Source organism: Apostichopus japonicus, chromosome 12, assembly GCF_037975245.1.
Source record: "Apostichopus japonicus isolate 1M-3 chromosome 12, ASM3797524v1, whole genome shotgun sequence".
Lineage (NCBI taxonomy): Eukaryota > Metazoa > Echinodermata > Holothuroidea > Aspidochirotida > Stichopodidae > Apostichopus > Apostichopus japonicus.
The window spans coordinates 3,937,843-3,951,738 of record NC_092572.1 but is presented as its reverse complement, the minus strand read 5'-3'; the positions used below and the strand labels follow the sequence as shown (position 1 = coordinate 3,951,738).

Genomic DNA, 13,896 nt, shown 5'->3' with positions numbered 1-13,896 from the left:
TGTCAGAAGACCGAGCATTTACCTTCCAGTTAAGGTTGCTGTTGTGTTTCATCATACTTTACTGTGTCTTTGCGATTCTAAAGTGAAATAATTGTGACCTTGAGTGCAAATGCTGGTGCAGTTTTGGTGTAGTCCCTGTGTTCCTTGTGACAGCGTGTGAGTTGGCTGAATTTTGTGCAATACCGACCACTGGATGTTATCTTTTAAGCCATTATATACCCTCTCTGGATTTTGACTGTTGGATGAATAAAATGTTTGATATTGATCGTTGGTCCTTACAGAGATCTGCCGAAACTACTTTCACAGACGGTCTTATACATTACCGTTAAAATCATATTGAAGACCACATGAGAAACTGATTTAGCAGAGCTGAATTGTCTCTCAGGTATTCTTTGTATTTCCTCATTTTTATGATCGTCTAACAATTGAAGTCAGAGGGTAAAGAACAAAAGGAAAACAAACAATAGATATTGAAGAAACAGTGAAAAGTATCATCTCAGAATTAAACTCCTGCTGTTCAAGATCCCTTTAACAGGAGGGCTGCTACGTACCCTCAATGGCCAATGCTGATATTTCTTGGACTGCCGCCTTCATCTAAATTTTGTTTATTATTGTCTTCAGTCTTAAGATATGACAATTTAAAACAAGACAAAGGTAGAATTGTTTGTCCAGATCTGCTACGAGAGAATGCGGCTGCTTGTTGGCGACAAAAGATGGTTCGCATGAAGAGGGCGCTATCGGTCCTCCTTTGTAGTATGTTTACGATCGCAGTCGCCTTCGTAATCTCTGACTTTGTTCTCCTTCTCACCTTCGTGTCCCCGCGTCTCCGATTCTGGCCCTTGGACTGGTACCTGGAACTGTTATTACCTCCGGGTCGATCGCACGAGGTATTAAGAGAGGTCAAATTGGACCAGGATAGAATGGAGTATCATCCAGAGTCGGCCACGTCGACACAAGAATCTTCAAACATGACTTTTGTATTTCATATTTTTCCCGGTGCCGGGTCCGGCGTGCTCCTGGAACTTATTGAGACTCTTCAGGATCGCAGACCGGAACAGATCGCACACGTGCAAGAAATGCCCCGCCTCTCCTTCCCACCGATCAAACAGTGGTCTCATTGGCATCGTGTGAGAAACTCGTTGATTCAAGTCATCCATTCCACGCCGAAACCCTGCGTGGTGTTTGTCGAGTCGCCGGTCTTCTTAACCATCAATGTACCGAACGTTTATTATTTCAGTGTAATGTACGACCCCTTACAGAGACTTCAGAATCACTACAAGTTGGACCATTGGGGGGACGATCTCACAAATTACATGCACCCTAACTGGCCCCGAAAACTCACCCCATCTTTTACCAGGTGTGTCCAAAGCGGGGGAAAGGACTGCTCGTACCCCTTGGCCAAGCATTTCTACACGCTCTGGTTCTGCGGGTTCGATAAGAATCCGAGATGCGTGCACAAGAAGGAGATTAGTCGGGCGTCCAGTTTAGCTAGGAGAACCATAGAGAGTTTGCAATTGGTGGGTGTGATGGAGCAGTTGGGGGAATTTGTTATGAGCCTGGAAGCCCAAACTCCCTCAGTGTTTGGGGGTTTAGGAGAACTCTATTGGAGCGATGCATTCAGACAAGTCCACGAGGACTTTAAACCAAAGAGAAACAATTCGTTAGAGGCTGCCATGGAAACCAGATTAAAAGAGACACTTAAAGACGAGTATTCCCTCTATCAGTTTGCAAAATCAAATTTCCACAAACAATTTATGAACTTGACCAGTGGAAAAGGCCAACCGAGAAGTCCAAGTTGACCCTTATTGATTTAAGGTTCTATTTATTTAAGTATTAAACTTATTGTTTGGTTGACAAACTAACCTCGATCCAACCCCATCGCATAACTATCCAATAAGTAGTGTTTTCCATATTCAAGATGCATGGAACGTTTTACCTTGCCTGTTCGAATGAGATCTTGATATTGTTACGATTAATCTCAGACATGTTTAGTGGTGTGGAATTATTTTATGCTGCAGCTGCAAACTCTATTAAGTTCTACTGTACCATGGATGATCACTGCCAAATTTGAGAAATGTAAGGTCTTCCTCTTGTTTTAATCTTAAATTGAATTGTCTGAAAATATTGTCATACAATTTCTTATGCTTTTTTAAGTCTAATTTCATGTAATATTAAGTTGGATTCTAAATTTTTTCGATTGAATTATTTATACAATGGGTAAGAGCAGAGTAAATGTTATGGCTCAAACGGGATTCGAACCAGTGACATCTGGAGTCACAAACCCTGCTCTCTAACGACTGATGTATCTAGCCATTTGTTGGTGGCCATCCCTCTATAGCAGGGGTGGGCAACCTACGGCCCGCGGGCCAGCGATATTTTTGTGGCCCGTGAGATGTCTCAAGAAAAAGAAAAAATCAAGCTATTTTACATCGTCACAAAAACAAGCTAGCTGCTTAGAATTTGACAGCACTAATGATGCTGTCAGGTAGGCCTATTATCCCCATTAATTATCAACTGTACTGTATTGACAATATGTTTTTGTGAATACAGATTAAGTACACACACCAAATGCTTGAAAGTCCTTGGAATCAAAGGATTGAAATCAACAGCAGGTAGTTGGTTAGGTATCTTATATCTGGCAATTCATTCAAAAAGGTTGCCCACCCCTGCTCTATAGCCATGATTCCTTTACTGGTGGCACCAGTCAGAATCCAAAGTATCTTGCAGGAGTTATACCCATGGAAGGATCACTTCATCTGGACTGGGCTGGATAGCCCAGTTTTTAGACCTGACTGAGCTTGTCTCTGGTTCCAATCCCATATTAGCCACACACTTTCCTTTGGCCTTTTCCATTTGTTTATAATTTTACAGTCAGTATTTCCAAGTTATATCAATCAATATTGTAATATATTTGATAATAATTGAAAACATTCCAAGTTTGAGTTGAAAATGTTAAATTGGAAGCCACCAGTAAGTTGTAATCTATAAGCCCTTGCGGGTTGCTCCCACATGTGTGGACACAAGCGTCGTAAAAAATAAATGCTGATTATCATGATTATTATTATATATAATCACAACAAAACTGAACCATTGCCATTGGAAATATATTAAGAACAAGTATCCAAAATGCATTATAAGGAATTTATGATTCCATCTTTGATGTATCATAATCACATGATTGAAGTGAATGATTCATGATATTAAAAGACTTGAACCAACGACATCGCTAATCCAATCTACATCTTGAACCTTTCATTCATTTTCTTCTTTTCTTTTCTTTTGTCTGTTTTTTGCCAAACAATAGGTCTTTGTTGAAATTTGTATACAGATTGTCTCAATATTGAAGTCATCTCAAAGTGAATATGTATTTATACAAGATTAATTACTACTGGTGTTGCATGTAACAACAGTCAATGTTTGTGCTGGTTAATAGAAAACACTAAACGAAAAGAGTACCAGACATGAGCAAACCATTTCAGTTCCCGAAACGATAAATTGGGCATTATTTCAGATCGTCAACAGTTTAAAGGCATTGAAGACTCGCCCCAAACCGCATGCCGCTCTCTGAAAAAAGTTAACTTTTTGTTACTTGCAAGTGAAGTTTTCTTCTTGTCGCTACAAAATGCAGACAGTAATGAAACGTGATACCTTGTTATCTTTAGCTGGACCTGAGCTGTCCATCGCTGCTATGTACACTGTGTTGTGGGTATTGACCGCAGCCTGTATGTACTGACTGTACACTAGTGTCTAATTACCGACGGTAGCAAGCTGTGTGTGTATTTTCTGGGATCGATGGTGGCGTCTAACACTTCTGTTACACCTTATTCAAAACTAGGTCAGATTACCGGCATCAGACGGTTGTTTGAGCGCGAGTCTTCACTCCCTTTAAGCCTAATGTAGTAGTACTTATAAAGTAAACTGGTCCAACTTTTCCTTCTTGGTTTGTTTTTGTCGCAGAGCAGTTCATTACTAAACAAGATATCACTTTGGCCTAACTTAAATATAAATGACGGGTTTCTTCTTCTAGCTCCAGTAAGCTGGAAGAATATGAAAACTTTTTTCATTCATGTTTTCTCCTGAAGTTATCAAACTAGTCTGCTATATCACTTTGTCTTTATAAGATTAAACCTAGATCTACAGACATGTTATGTTAGATTGAAAGATTGTCGTGGAGCTCACCAAAGATTATCCGCCCTTGTGATGTTGTATCCCTATTTCCTGATCATTTATTTACGATAGGTGTAATTTATAGCTTTGTGTAAATAACAGAGATTTACTGACTCCGACTTGTGTGGAGTGGGGTTGGACCTGCGTTCCTTCTAGCTAACTGTTTGGAGTGGGTTAAACCTGCGTTCCTTCTAGCTGCCTGTGTGGAGTGTGGTGGGACCTGCATTCCCCTAGCTACTTGTTTGGAGTGTGGTGGGACCTGCGTTCCTCCTAGCTATCTTTTTGGAGTGTGGTGGGACCTGCGTTCCCCTAGCTACTTGTTTGGAGTGTGGTGGGACCTGCGTTCCCCTAGCTACTTGTTTGGAGTGTGGTGGGACCTGCATTCCTCCTAGCTATCTTTTTGGAGTGTGGTAGGATCTGCGTTCCTCCGAGCTATCTGCTTATAGTGTTGTAGGGCCTGCGTTCCCCTAGCTACTTGTTTGGAGTGTGGTGGGACCTGCATTCCTCCTAGCTATCTTTTTGGAGTGTGGTTGGACCTGCGTTCCTCCGAGCTATCTGCTTATAGTGTTGTAGGACCTGCGTTCCCCTAGCTACTTGTTTGGAGGGTGGTTGGACCTGTCTTCCTCCTAGCTACTTGATTGTAGTGTGGTTGGACCTGCATTCCCCTTAGTTATCTGCTTTGAGTGTCGTTGAGATCTGCATTCCTCCTAGCTACTTTGTTTGGAGTGTGGTGGGCCCTTTGCTCCTATGAGCTCTATTCAATAACCCTTCACGAAAAGAAAAACAAGTTTTATTTCAAAATGGAATCATATGCTAGTTACAGACTTCTCAAGTTCTATTTTGTCTCAATGTTTTTTTAGTTCAATTATTCCTAATTCCAGCTGGCGTGAATCTCATTGTCTCCTCCTCTAAGTTAATACTGCTGAAAAAGAAGATAACTTTAAAGATGATTCCAGTATCTCTGCCAAGATAGCATATTTGCTAGAAAGTCTGGCAATGGCCACCAATGGTTGATAATAGTTTTAACTGTTAAGCATTTGACTGCCATTCTAAAGGTAGTTATCCACCCACACTGTGATATTTAATTGTCTAGTTTAACAATCCTTAATGGCTGCGAAAAATTATATGGTATATAATACCACCAATGGTTGATAATAGTTTTAACTGTTAAGCATTTGACTGCCATTCTAAAGGTAGTTATCCACCCACACTGATATTTAATTGTCTAGTTTAACAATCCTTAATGGCTGCGAAAAATTGAGAGAATCATATCCTCTAGGAAAGCTTTTTTGATAATAAAAACTTTTTGATCTTGCTAATATTTTGGTCCAATACTGAATCTATTATGGCAATCTTGTCAGGGAAGGTACAGTGAAGATTCTGTGAAAGCTTTGATGAGGGAGAGGGAGGAGAGGAGCCAGTTACAGCTTCTGTATGTGAAATTTGACTAAATAAGCCAAGAGACACAGAAAATATGTTATGTAAAGGGTTGTCGAAAATTTGTACAAATATAAGTGGGATATTATATGTTCTGATATTTTCTTGTTACTGGGGGTGCAGGTGAGATGGGGTAGGAGGGATTGCGGAGTTCATGTGGAAAGCATTAACCACTCTCTCTAGTTCCGTGGTTTTCAACCTTGGGCTCGCGGGCCCATTTGGGCCCGCGAAGCCGATTTTGTGGGCTCGCGAGCATTGCCCCAGTAATGATTAAAAATTGTGGCATTTTTGGGGGCTGGTGGCGAAGGCACATGATGATGTTTCTTAGGAAGCCTCTTCGATGAAACCTTGTACAACGGGTCAAATTTACTCAACCCTAATCCTATAAGACTAGTATAAGAGAATTCGGTGACTCCCACCAACCACTGCACACTACGTATTTACCAAGGTTATGATGTGTGGAAGCCTTGCTTTGTACCATTGCCTTGTACCATTGAGGGTTGCAAGAAATCTTTGAGATAGGCTCTAATTGGGCAGTACCTGTCATCTGATCACGGAGGAACATACATAGCTCTGATTGAGTCCCTGGGTCACCTGTGTCAAGAATACACTAATAAACGCTGTGAAATTGATTTTATAAGGTTGATAACTTTGCAGGGTAGGGTATGGGCTCGCGAGGACGGCTCGGAAGACGAATTGGGCTCGTGATCGAAAAAAGGTTGAAAACCAAGGCTCTAGTTGCTGTGAGCCTGTCCATGGGCCGGATTCTTTCATAACCCCAACCGCCTCCCTTCACCCCACCTGGACAGGTACAATATTTGTACCTTCACTTAAAGGGGTGCTAATTGTGCAGTACATATTCAGTACATTGTAAGTATGTGTATATGCAGATTGCTGCAAATTCTTACTTTTATTCTTCAGTAAGAGATAACATTTAAATGATCAATTCCTCACTTTTGTGGGTAATAGGGTTCGAGGAACATAACCGTCTGTAAGGGACTACCTGTACTTAATTTGAAATATTATGCATGATAACCATGAACGATGGACCACCTCTGTGAATCTGTACAGCCTCTTGAGTGATTGCCCCTTTCAGAGACATACAGGTCTCTGATCCCCAAATAGACACCATATGACATATTCAGTGCACTTGATTTGAAGAATCAGAGCTCAAAGCATAGATGTTCTTGTGCGGTGGGCTGGTGGGGGCGGTGGGGGGGGGGTGGGGAGGAGGGAGGGGAACTTGCTACCAGAACATACACAACCATTTACCTGACCATCAAAGTAGTACTTAAACTTTCACAAATATTTCATTGCCAGTTTAGATCATGGCCCAAATTTTAGAGGTCACAAATAAATCTAATCAATTCAATTTCACATGAAAGATTATAGCAGATTTGCTAGGAAATAGTATAGTAGTCACTCAAGACTAAACAAGGTCTTTATTACCACCTTTCAAGCCTCATTTCAAGCATTGTCTCATACTGATATCAAGTTAAATATTCTTCTACCTCTTTCCCTTCTATGGGAACAATTTGGATGAGAACCTATATACAGGAAAGTACTGTAGGCTTTTAAAGGCTGACCAAGCTTTGAGGGAGACCTCGTGGGAGGGGGGGGGGGGGCAAAGTTACTGCTGACCTTTTTAGGAAGCAGGTGTTAACCACAGACAGACCAGTTGGAATAGCTAAGGTGGACAATTAGTTGTATGACTACTATCTGTTTCCTAATCTCGACTGATCACCTGTGCACTGTATTTGTTCTTTATGGACTACACTACATTTGTGCATATGCAGTATTGTAGGACTAGTGTTATATGTACAGGCATGACTTATATAGTTACATATAGTATATATGTAGTATATATGGTATATTTATATAGTAATAGTAAATAGTGTATATTATATAGGGTATTCATAGTATAAATAGTATATATAGGGTATTCATAGTATAAATAGTGTATGTAGTGTATTCATAGTATAAATAGTGTGTATAGGGTATTCATAGTATAAATAGTGTATATAGGGTATTCATAGTATAAATAGTGTATATAGGGTATTCATAGTATAAATAGTGTATATAGGGTATTCATAGTATAAATAGTTTATATAGGGTATTCATAGTATAAATAGTGTATATAGGGTATTCATAGTATAAATAGTGTATATAGGGTATTCATAGTATAAATAGTGTATATAGGGTATTCATAGTATAAATAGTGTATATAGGGTATTCATAGTATAAATAGTTTATATAGGGTATTCATAGTATAAATAGTGTATATAGGGTATTCATAGTATAAATAGTGTATATAATGTATACATAGTATAAATAGTGTATATAGGGTGTTCATAGTATAAATAGTGTATATAGGGTATTCATAGTATAAATAGTGTATATAGGGTATTCATAGTATAAATAGTTTATATAGGGTATTCATAGTATAAATAGTGTATATAGGGTATTCATAGTATAAATAGTGTATATAGGGTATTCATAGTATAAATAGTGTATATTATATAGTGTATTCATAGTATAAATAGTGTATATAGGGTATTCAGAGTACAAATAGTGTATATAGGGTATTCATAGTATAAATAGTGTATATAGGGTATTCATAGTATAAATAGTTTATATAGGGTATTCATAGTATAAATAGTGTATATTATATAGTGTATACATAGTATAAATAGTGTATATAGGGTATTCATAGTATAAATAGTGTATATATAGTGTATACATAGTATAAATAGTGTATATAAGGTATTCATAGTATAAATAGTGTATATAGGGTATTCATAGTATAAATAGTGTATATAGGGTATTCATAGTATAAATAGTGTATATATAGTGTATACATAGTATAAATAGTGTATATAGGGTATTCATAGTATAAATAGTGTATATTATATAGTGTATTCATAGTATAAATAGTGTATATAGGGTATTCATAGTATAAATAGTGTATATATAGTGTATACATAGTATAAATAGTGTATATAGGGTATTCATAGTATAAATAGTGTATATTATATAGTGTATGTAGTATAAATAGTGTATATAGGGTATTCATAGTATAAATAGTGTATATAGGGTATTCATAGTATAAATAGTGTATATAGGGTATTCATAGTATAAATAGTGTATATATAGTGTATACATAGTATAAATAGATATAAAGTATATACAGTATAGTATATATAGTCTGATAAGTAGTGTGATATACAGGCATATATCGTGAGATTGTGATCACTGTTTTCTGTTTCTTCTGGTAACTGATTTTGTACTCAAACGTTGCACATCACTATTTGGCTTCTAACATCAAAAGTGATGTTTGTTAGTGACACCCTAACTACTGTACATTTGTTGGAATATCGCTTGAAGGGTAGGAATTTGAACACTTTTGGAAATTATAGTTTGTTATTTATTGCTGATCATATCAGATTTAGCAAATTTCTGCCATGTAATAGCTCACAACAAATGGTGAGGTTGGCACATATTTGAAGTGTTAGTAATACAGGCCATGTAGACTTCTCCCACACTCATGCATTTACAGTTTTAGCTTAGTTTGCAAAGTTTTGTTTTTACAATTTTGAAGACCAAATCAAATGGGAATTCCGTTATTTTCTCCCAAATGAAAAGTTGAAAACACAATCTTATTTATAGGGATTAGGCTGTGTCAAATTTTTAAGGATTCTTTGTGGCTGTCTCCTGGAATTTGGTTGTCCGAAAAATTCACAACAGTGACCAATATGTACACTGTAGGAAACATGCGTAAGTTGGTGATAGCACACAAACTTTGTTGGTGGTATTAACAAGTTATCATTATACCTGCTTGAGGGTATTTAGTTACAATGCAATCTGAATTTGATGGAAACATGGGTAAGTTGGTGATAGCACACAAACTCTGGTGGTGGTATTAACAAGTTATCATTACACCTATTTGAGGGTATTTAGTTACAATGCAATCGGAATTTGATGGAAACATGTGTAAGTTGGTGATAGCACACAAACTCTGGTGGTGATATTAACAATGTATCATTATACCTATTTGAGGGTATTTAGTTACAATGCAATCTGAATTTGATGGAAACATGCGTAAGTTGGTGATAGCACACAAACTCTGGTGGTGATATTCCCAATTTATCATTATACCTATTTGAGGGTATTTAGTTACTATGCAATCTGAATTTGATGGAAACATCTGGTCGTTTGCCGGACAACCTCCACGGCTGGATTTTGGTTGTCCGAAACATAAATTTGGTCATCTCTGGTGACTCGACTACCACTAAACCTTTGCCCTGTTACAGGGCTCCGCCCACAGCTTCCCAGATGCTTGGTTTATCATGCTTCTTATGCCTATGAATTTAATTTCCAATCTACCGTAGTTCTACAAAAGTTGTTCATTTTGTAATACTACAAAGAGCACCATAAACATAGTTACCATAAAAGGAAGCTTTATTGGCAATGATAATGAAAAGGTTATTTAATGAATATCAACTCGTGTTTTATATAATTTGTGTAAAAGTAAGTTGGCCTGACGTTTCGATCCTAGCAGGATCTTCTTCAAAGGCCAAATGACAAGTAACAGTAACAGAAGGGACAAAAACACACACAGAATACAGACAGGTTAATGAGCATGGTGAACACAAAGAGATGGATGTAAGGGGATTAGTAGACAAGGGATGGAGAGAAGAAAGAAAGAAACCAACAGGGGAAGAGGAGAGGTGGGAGATAAACAGTGGAGGGACAAAGAGAGGATTAAGGGAATAAACTGGAGAAGGACAAAGACAGAAAGGTGTGGAGTTATATAATTTGTAATTTATTCTTGATGTTTCAGATATCAATCATGGATGCAAATTTATCCAAAATGTTGTTTATAGATTTGTACTCTTTTATCCTCCAACAAACACATTTTTATTGCAGCTATAATGTCGTAGATGAGAAAAAAACCATCATCAAGACACTTTGTGAGATAAATTTTCAGAGTTTGATGAAAGTCCAAGTTTCTCTTTTAACTTATAAAATTTGGATTTCACCGCCTGATAAAATTCAAAATCCCTCTGCAAAAAACCCCTCAGTTTTTGTCTCGTCTCTTCGCTCGGTTTGACTTTCTCAGCTGTTTTCACTCTGGCCATAAACTCTCTTGTGGAGGGATGCTTGTACAAGTCTAATATTCCTTCAAACAAAGAAGGTACCAGTCTTTCTAATACTGAGAGAAAGTCTTCAAATTCCTCCAGCATTCCAACCACATGGTACTTCTCTAGCAGATTACGTTTCCCCTGCTCAAAGTTTTGGCGGCACGTTTGATAACAGACGATCCCAGTCCCACAGAACCTGGAGTGCATGGCCCTTCCGAGCCACTGTCCGCTGCAGATATGCCGCTTCTGTTCAATACATTGGTCCTGAGCAGATTCCTTGGTTTTGACCCAGTCGCGATCGTTTTTAGGCGCTGTTAAATTATCACCAGAGATATGAAATGAAAACTGATAGAAACCTCTCCATGGGGTCTCTCACGATACTGATGTACATAACGTTACCAGGACGTTTGAAATTGACGAAGTGCGTGTCCACGTAGAGAAAGGCCGGTTTCTTTGCTTCCATGACAAACTTTGGTACTTCCTTGGTCCGTTCGACTCTCACATCACTCTCAGCAGATGTAAGAGCCAGAACGTCCTGCCAGTTTGGATTTATCTTCTTCAGCTGTCCAATGAGGTAGAAGAAAGTCCGACTGCCACATTTAGGGACCATGTAATAGATCACGGTCAGATCTCTCAGGGCTGTGGGGAGAGGCGGGCGTTGGCGTGGCTTCATCTTCAAATCTACGTTAGCAGCCACTTCTGATTGCGATCCGTTCTGGACTTCCTCTCCCAAGACAGAAATGTTTTGACGAGGAACCATTTCTTTGTTCTCTCTGGGATCATGATCCCTGTTGCCATGGCGATGTGTTCCTACCATTCGCACGTGGGAGCCGATGGCATCGCTCGAAGACAGGTGGAAGATGGAGAAAGCTAAGAATCCTGAACCGATGGAGAGTGCGATGGCGGTCAAAGCCAGGAGAATTATCTTAAAACTGATTCATCGGAAGATGGATGACATTTGGAGAATCATGTCAAATTTGTCACAATGTGAGGAGTGTCTTCCCCGAACATGTTGTCATGGTTACCGCATCTTGCGTTGATCAAGAGTACGGTGCCGTACATTTAACTCTTAACGAGGCAGATATAAGAAGTTCTTTCATTCAATCAGTTTAATAACTCTTTGTGTTTGTCCAGTTGAGTTTGACTCTATGTGAGTGTCATTACTAAAAACTGACGATCTTCAATGAAGGACTCCAAATGAAAAATATATATCAGTAGAGCCTGTGAAAAATATTCACAATATGTCAGAGTCATTCAAGATCATGGAATGTCTGTCTGAACATTTAGACGTCCAAAGTATTAACCAGCCTTTCTCTAAAGCTACTGAAAGGTATTTTCTTTCTTACTCAATTGGTTGTACTGAACTAACGTACATACCCATTCGGCTCACTCTGGTAGAACATCCATCCATAACAACATTAAATCATTCAAACTTTTGAATATCTTCAGCTAATCTTTGAATTGCAGTCTCCTCAGATCTCTCCTTTCCAAGTTTTTCATGTAGGAATTTTGTTTAAAGCAATAATTTCTTCCATTTTGTTGAGATAGTATTTCTATCAACAAAAACTTCGGTAACACGATCCATTTATGCAAATGTTATGAATGCAGAGCATAGAATATATATAATCTAACTTTCAAGACTAATTTTATCCAAGAAATGAAGAAAGTTAATTCTTTCTTTTTTTAATAAAAATTTACAGGCCACAGAATCATTCAATACACAGAATTGGTACACTCTGTCAATGTTGAGCTATAGTGACTGTGTGCTATGTAAAATGCTTGTCCTATTCAGACAATTTTTCCATGCTTAATATCATTCACTGTGTTAGTGTGTTGCCTTTGCCACTTTCACAGTACTGATTATAAAGAAGTGCCATCAAAGTTTACTTTTGGACATGGTTCAGTGGAATAGAAGAAAAGATTGCTTAAAAGCCTTTTAAGATTGCTTAAAAGATTGCTTAAAAGCTTCCCAGTCATGAGATCCCCGGTTCGATTCCCCGCCGACAGCAATGTGTGTCGTCTGGCAAGGGTGTTGTTCAATAACAACTTCCCGACATGGACGTTAAATGGATGTGTGCCGAGAGATTGGCTACGGTCAGCTTGCGAGTCTATAAGCCTCCATGGCTTCTTTCGCGAGTTCCTGCTTGCGGGAAGATCACTATACATACATACATACATACATACATACATACATACATACATACATACATACATACATACATACATACATTTTGTTTCATCTCTCTGCTTCCAGCATCTAAAGTAGAAAAAAGAATGAATTTGAATAAATAAGTTTGTTAATTGTAGTGCTATGCACATGAACTTTGAAGTCTATATTTAAAGCAAAAACGTCATTTGGGGGATTTTTAAAGCAACCTTATTCCCTAGGAAGTGAGGAGAAGTTTCGGATTAAGTCTGTAATGTTTGAGATAAACTGTCAAGTGTGTAAGCTCTGGGTACTCGGTATTATCCCAGGGCCTACATCTGGAATTTCTTGATCCCTTAATGGGGAAGATCAGATCTGGAGTTATGGATAAAAAAACCAAGCCTGAAGTTTATCTGAACACTCCAGATGTGAAGGTGACACTAGATCATGCTGTTTGATTGTGACAATGATCAGATAAAACCATGTAGTGTGTATCTAGTTTTATCAATCAATCAATATTTACCAAGCAGGCCTTTGTGCCACCTGATAATGTACCCTCATGTCTGTCCTTGATGCGCAGAGTGTCAGGAAATCAGCAGGAGTCGTTCAACTGTGAAGCTAAATATCATTGTGGTTTATAAATGTTTGTCGTTCAATCCCCAAACAATTTCCAGGTGGAGTGTTCTAATCAGGATGAAGCCCACGAACATCTCAATAAAGAACAATTGAAGCAAACATCCCCTCACAGTATCCATCACTCATCATTAGGATTGTCAGATATTCAAACATTTCCTCTCCATTCTTCTCTCCACCCCCCCCCCCCCCCCCCCCCTTTTCCTTCTCTGCACACCACTCCATGAGCATCAGAAACATAAATTAATAGCTCTCCATTTAGATACAAACAGGATCTCCTACATGAAATAGATCTTTTAACTACTGTATCTGCGAGGGCCATGAAAGTGTCCTTTAACCTTCTGGGAAGTAGGACACTGTTTAATCCTCTGC

At 38.5% G+C, this 13,896-nt stretch overlaps 1 protein-coding gene and 1 long non-coding RNA gene across 3 annotated transcripts in view; one reads left to right on the top strand and one right to left on the bottom strand.

Moving 5' to 3' along the window:
• Window positions 1-13,896, top strand: part of LOC139977403 (histone acetyltransferase KAT7-like) — a 55,011-nt gene that overhangs the window by 14,982 nt on the left and 26,133 nt on the right. The gene's annotated exons all lie outside the window — the stretch shown is intronic.
• Window positions 3,643-7,212, bottom strand: LOC139977408 (uncharacterized). Its single transcript, XR_011796528.1, has 2 exons — window positions 4,348-7,212; window positions 3,643-4,308 (listed from the first exon to the last, which is right to left on the bottom strand). It is a non-coding gene; the product is annotated as an uncharacterized lncRNA (long non-coding RNA).